Genomic DNA, 6,198 nt, shown 5'->3' with positions numbered 1-6,198 from the left:
TTCTGACCTGATTATTCTCGATAATATGTTAGCGACTAATTAGGTCAATCAAGAAAGCTGATTATTATAAAATTACTCGAGGTGACGTTATCGAGGATAAATCCCATCGATCTTTATAAAATACAAAATTCTGCATGATAGATATTCAAGCTTATTAATGAATGATTATAATCATCGCCAGAGGTGCGTCAGACTCCAACTTCGAGCAAGGTATATACATATACTGGGCTCGCTTTCCTTGGCCAGGTACATGATGAGATCAATTTGTTTAACCAAAAGAACGCAACAAAGCGATACACCCAGACATTAATTACGCGTCGCATTATAATGAAACGGCATGGCAGGGCAGAAAGGGTTGAGCAGTAGGTCGGAATAATGTTATGCAATTTACACGGAATATCAGACCAACAAAAGCAATTTAACACTAGGGGGGTCGCGATCAAATTTTCAACGCTGCAACAACAGTTTGAAAATTTTCGTCCTTGTACCTGGCGCCGTTCCACTGGCGAAACTGTTGCGTGTAATTACAACGATGTCCTGAGGTTAACAGTATTATTTGAGTGCCCCCGCGCTTTCGTACGGTCTCCCAATTAATTATGCCCGTCATAGAGTAATGGGAACAACGACATGACTAAAACAAGTAAACGCTGGACCAGCGACGAGTGACAGCTCGACTACTCCCTGTTACGGTTGCATGAAAAACGTCATTGAATTTATTTTTACGGTCGTTCTACAACGCACGTTTCCCTCTCGTGATTTTTACGCCCTATATTTCCGCTTGATTGCGTTCGTTATCATACTTGAAATTACGTGACAAGTGGGAACGTCGATTTTTCAATTGACTACGATTTATTTCATTTTTGGACTGAATGGGAGTGAGGATGGACCTGTGAGTCTGTAGAAGAGATAATTAAGGAGAATTAAGTTGTTCTATTTATAGAATATTTTAAATGTGATTGGGACTAGAATTAGAGATCTGTTGAAAAAAGAGATAACTAGTAAAGGAGGGTAGAAAATTTTAATTCAGTAATGGAGGTTTAATTATGAGATGTTAGTAATATTCTTAAAATTTACATGCATAGGTTGCATGATTTTTGCATTGGGAGATGTGCAACTTTTTGCTACAGATTTTATAGAAGTTTCATGGAAAGGTGAGTGGCAATTGGCCTTTAAGGGGTTGATGAATGGCGGGTTGCTACTTAGCTGACGGCCGAAACCTACATTTTTAACCCTTTACGCTACAAGTGGTAACCTAGTTGGCTTTAAGACTTTTGACATTCTACTCTAGGTGTTAACACAGTTGACGGTCAGACTAAAATTGGGCTAAATTCAAACCGAGCATTAGAAGCTATAAGTCACTCCTAATACGTACAACGTTCTCACTTCTTTATAAATCCCTCAGTCAAAATACTACAAGTGAAAAGTAAATCGAACTGAGAAATACATTTTTACAAGATGAAAATATTTTTTTTCACGTCATCTTACGTATTATACTTTTTCGGCTTGCATTAACATTTTTTAGGCTAAATTGAATTATTTTGGAGCCTGACGATGAATTTTGTTTGTATGAGGAAGCTCGTATGAGGAAGCTATTTTTAGTGGACAGCTTTCATACTACAATTTTGTAATTATACAATTTTAGGAAGAAACGTGTGTTTAATTTATAGGCATATTATGTAAAGATGTTATAATAAAACTGTAGCGTGGAATGAATAATCACCTCCTCGAAATACGTAAGTTTGCTAGAAAGCTACGGTGTAGCTTATTTCCTTCCGTGCAGAATATTCAGGGGAATCAGGCGACCCATGAGAATGACAAGATTTATGACATTATTATAGAATAACGTGGGAAGAGGCAAACGGATCGTTGCGTTATTTCGTTTTGCGATTTCCTCGGGATTCGTGATATTTGTTACCTTCTTAACAGGCATTACGATTATATCTCGAATTTTTTATCATCGTAAGGTGTTATGGAATACTAAAAGTATCACAGAATTTAAGAAATAATTTTAAAAGATATTTAAAAATGTTTCAATTTTGTATTATTTTTTATTTTAGGTACTATCATGAAATATAGACAATTCGTCTGTAATAATTAAGACCATGTATCTCATAAGTATAGGTTTGAGGATACATGCTTTCAATTTTCCTCTTCGACTTCACGACCACGTGTGATACGATAGCAACTTTTGTGACACAGTTCCTGCACCACTATGGCGATTCATCTAACTAGGGTATCTATGATAGCACACGTTTCCATCTTCGAACTTTATCAACTGTTTAAGACTATTTCACGATCTGATTCAATTGTCCACGTTCTATCATCACGATGATCTTTGAGAATAGTTTCTGTTAATACTAGTATAGCAATCGAAAGGTAATATTTCTTCTATTGTCATATCTCATTATTCACAACTTTTTGTTAGCGTCACAGGATTCGATTTCTGTTTTATCTTTATGAAACGAAATACATATTTGTATTTGATATTTTTTTAGAAATTGGAGAAGTTTTTATTGGCAACTGCCAATTTTAAGATAAAACTCTGAACATCTTGAAACACTGGTGAATGCCGTGAAGGAATTCTCATCGTCGGCAATCATGTCTTTCTATAGAGATGTTTTCAAACGTGTAAAAAAGAAAAAGCGTCTGTACAGATGTCGACAGAGCGAGGGAAACCACAAGTTTCTCCTCTTAAAAAATATTTTACATCGACGTACTGGCCGATCACATGCCGATAATATCGTTTTTATGAATTGCTCCGAGCATTCCTCCGTAATATGCTGGCACAAATTCGTAACGCGTTTACAGATCCTGTCTGACGACTGCATTAAAGTTATGAGCATTTTCAAGATGAACACTAGTTTTGTAGCAATTTCTCCGTTTATACCTATCCAAGAAATCGCATTTCTATTCTTCCTTTCACTGTTTTTTAAACTAGTTATCTCTATGACTACATATCAAATTAAAATTAAAAATGTTAACTAATCAAATGTGTAATCTGTTGAGGAAAATTTTCTAAATATCTTTTTTAATAGTTGTAAAATACACGTGAGTTATTTAACTTAGAAAACACAAGTAATGCTACTGCAAGTGAAAATATTCCTCCATGTTGTCTGTAATATCAATACTACTTTAGAGTAAATTGACGTCTAAGTTTTGTTTAAGATTTAACGTCTCAACAATTCCAATCTAAACTTTGCCTTCGAGTATAATTTGATTGCGATTTGCACATCGCTTTTGGTGAACTAATATTACAGAACTACCATCGATATTAACTGAATAATATTAAAAACAGGTCGTCATGACGTTTGCGTCACGAGTACTCTATCATTAAACTCGTATCACACTGCGATAAAAATGAAATAGTTATAATTAATGAAACTGAGAAACTTAGAAAAACCTACTATGTCATTTAATTTCTAATTATATGTTAGCAGACTTAAATCCCTGTGAATATATTAAGTAAATAATTGCTATTTCTTTCTCTACATTTAGGTGCATAGTTTCGTCATTAAATATTTTTTCAATAATTGCAACACAATTTCCTTCCACCATCTACACTTATATAAACTAAAAACTACACGAATAAAACAAAACACTAACATAACAGAATGTAGTGAAAATTCCTTTGCAAGTCGAATTCCTATTTAAAAAAGAAAAGAAGTTTAAAGAACATAAAATAGTTCTCCAAAACCCTTCCAATAAAACTCAAAGATAACCCCCTCCAGTGATCCCAAGCCCACCCAAAATGTTTGCTCCTCACGTTCCCCAAAAATTTCTCCACCTGTTTTAAAATTCTGAACATCGCCCTTGGCGAAGTTGCCAATAAGAAGCAGAATTTCACAAGGGACGAGGCTTACCTCTCGTATATTCCACGGTGGCCGCGCAGGAATCGCGTAGCAGAAGATATTTTCCAGCAGCAGGTGGAGCGTCGAGCTCCCCTCCTGGCCTCAAGGTAGCCACACTTCACACGCAAAAATCAAGATTCCAAAGTGCGAAAATTTCCTTCGACACACGCACGTAGACGTTCGCGCACCCTGACGTGCCGCGGCACTTTTTATTGCCACACTTCCGGCCACTAGTGCGCTCGCCAACAGCCTCAACGTTCCAACATCAACATCGAGTACCCCTTACACTCTTTTCCACGCGTTTCCTCGGATTACTGCCTCGTTTACGACACTGCTTTCAACAATTTCTTCAGCTTTCTCCTTCTGCGGCTCTCAGCCTCTTTAACTCCCTTCGAGGACGCCTTAAAACACTCCCAACGAGTATATTCTTCTTCAACTTCACTTCCTCCTTAGCACCTTCCACGTACCTGCCCACTTGGCTCATTCAAAATTGCGCAAATTATTAGCCTCGATGCGAGTTTCTCTGCCTGGAGGAGGAGGTTTGTGGGACACTCTAGACCCCAGACAATTCATTCCAAGTCCTTATCTCATTCACCGCGAGCATCCTTTCTCAAGCCTGCATAACAGCCCGCAGAGTCTCCTTATGAGTCACTTCGATAGTGTCATGATAACCTGGTAGAGTCGTGTTCAGTACCTCTGTCCACTTGTTCTTCCTCAGCGTAACCACCTCAGTCTCATGTTTGACAAGGACTCTCCTCTGTGTCTCATCCTTAACGCCACTCCAGTGTCAATAATTCCCCACCGCGGTACACTTTCGTTGAGCCAGCGATCTCAGCCTTCATATCCCGCTTCTTCTTTACCTTTTCCCAGCTCCATCCCGCTCACAACGGAGTCCACTCAGCAAAGTTCAATAGAATAGACCCGATAGCACGAGGTCTATCACTGGTCCCTCGCGTGTACACAAACGCACGCGGTTCAAAGGAGCCCAACGTCGGAGCCGCGAGGCAGTTTGCTCGACGCTCCCTTTGGTTCTCGCGGAATGAAGAGCTCAGGGGCTCCCTCGAACCGAGCCCTCGTGTGATCGACGATTTCCGAGAAGTCGATCCACCTTTCGATTCGTGCTAGACTACCGAACTAGCCAGCGCCGAGGCGCCTTCGCCGTCTCGTTCACCTGTTACTTCGCCTCTCGCTCGCTGCCTCCGCCTCGGCGATCATTCCGACGGATTTCGGTCACGTTCTACGGGCAGTAGGTGTCAGCGGGAAAGGGCCCAGGGGATCGACGATTTCCACGGCTTTCTCTGACCCGTGCAGTCCCGAAGGAGCCAGCTCGGCCGAGCAGCGACGTAGCACTTGGCGTGGAGCCTCAGGTGAGACGCCAGGTGGGTACCGGGAACGGCCTCCTCTCTCTTCGCCTTGCTCCGCTCGCCCCACCTGAGGACTGCGGGCAAGGTTTATGGAGAACGAGAGGATCGAGAATCCTCTCGGGCCCGCTGCGAAGGTCGAGGCGCCTCTGGAGGGTTCGACGATCTTCACGGGTGGAAACAGGGCTCTGCTTTATCGATTGACCAGCGATCTTTGCGATCGAGGATCTATGAGGGTGGCTGGCTCGATGGGTAAATCGGGTGGGAGGTGCCTTGGGGACAAGTGGTGGTTCGAGGGGCGCTTCTTGGGTTTAGGGGTGGGTTCTCTTGGGTATCTTGGCTTCCTTTGTGGGGCTTTAGCGAGCATTGTTTTTTGAGTAATAGATGAGTTCATTGTGGTGAATTATAGTAGCTTGGTATATGTATAAGATGATTGTACTTGTTTGTTAATTTTATGTAATTTTCTTGTGTCGTTTTGGGGTGTCCGTGATAGACGAAATAATAGTACATTGTCTATTATCATGTTCGTGGTCCATTGAAGGGATATTGATTTTTCTGTAGGTTGCAGAAGATTGATATAAACTTCATAGAGTTATTAGATACATTAACTGGAAGAATGTGAAGATAATATATTAGGGTCATTAAAATTTGCATACTTTATAATCGAATATTTGATAAGAGTCTAGAAGAAGGTCGCAGGGAATCGTGGTTTAAATTGTCCTGATCCATATATGGGGAAAGTGTAATGAGTCCACAGCACTGATTTAAATAAATGATTTCTACTTTATCGATTATTTTCAACAAGCACTAACAATATTTTCTAATTACGATGACTAAAAATAGTTATCGGAACTTTAGATCGTTAATTGAACCATACGAATTTCAGGTAATCAGCCTTTTTTTAACCTACTTAGATAATTCCTCCTTATGCACCCTCCAGGGGCTCTTATAAAGCACGAGACCTCATTTCAAGATTTCTACTTTATCGA

This window comes from Calliopsis andreniformis, chromosome 9 (assembly GCF_051401765.1).
Source record: "Calliopsis andreniformis isolate RMS-2024a chromosome 9, iyCalAndr_principal, whole genome shotgun sequence".
NCBI lineage: Eukaryota > Metazoa > Arthropoda > Insecta > Hymenoptera > Andrenidae > Calliopsis > Calliopsis andreniformis.
Note: the sequence above shows the minus strand (reverse complement) of the source record.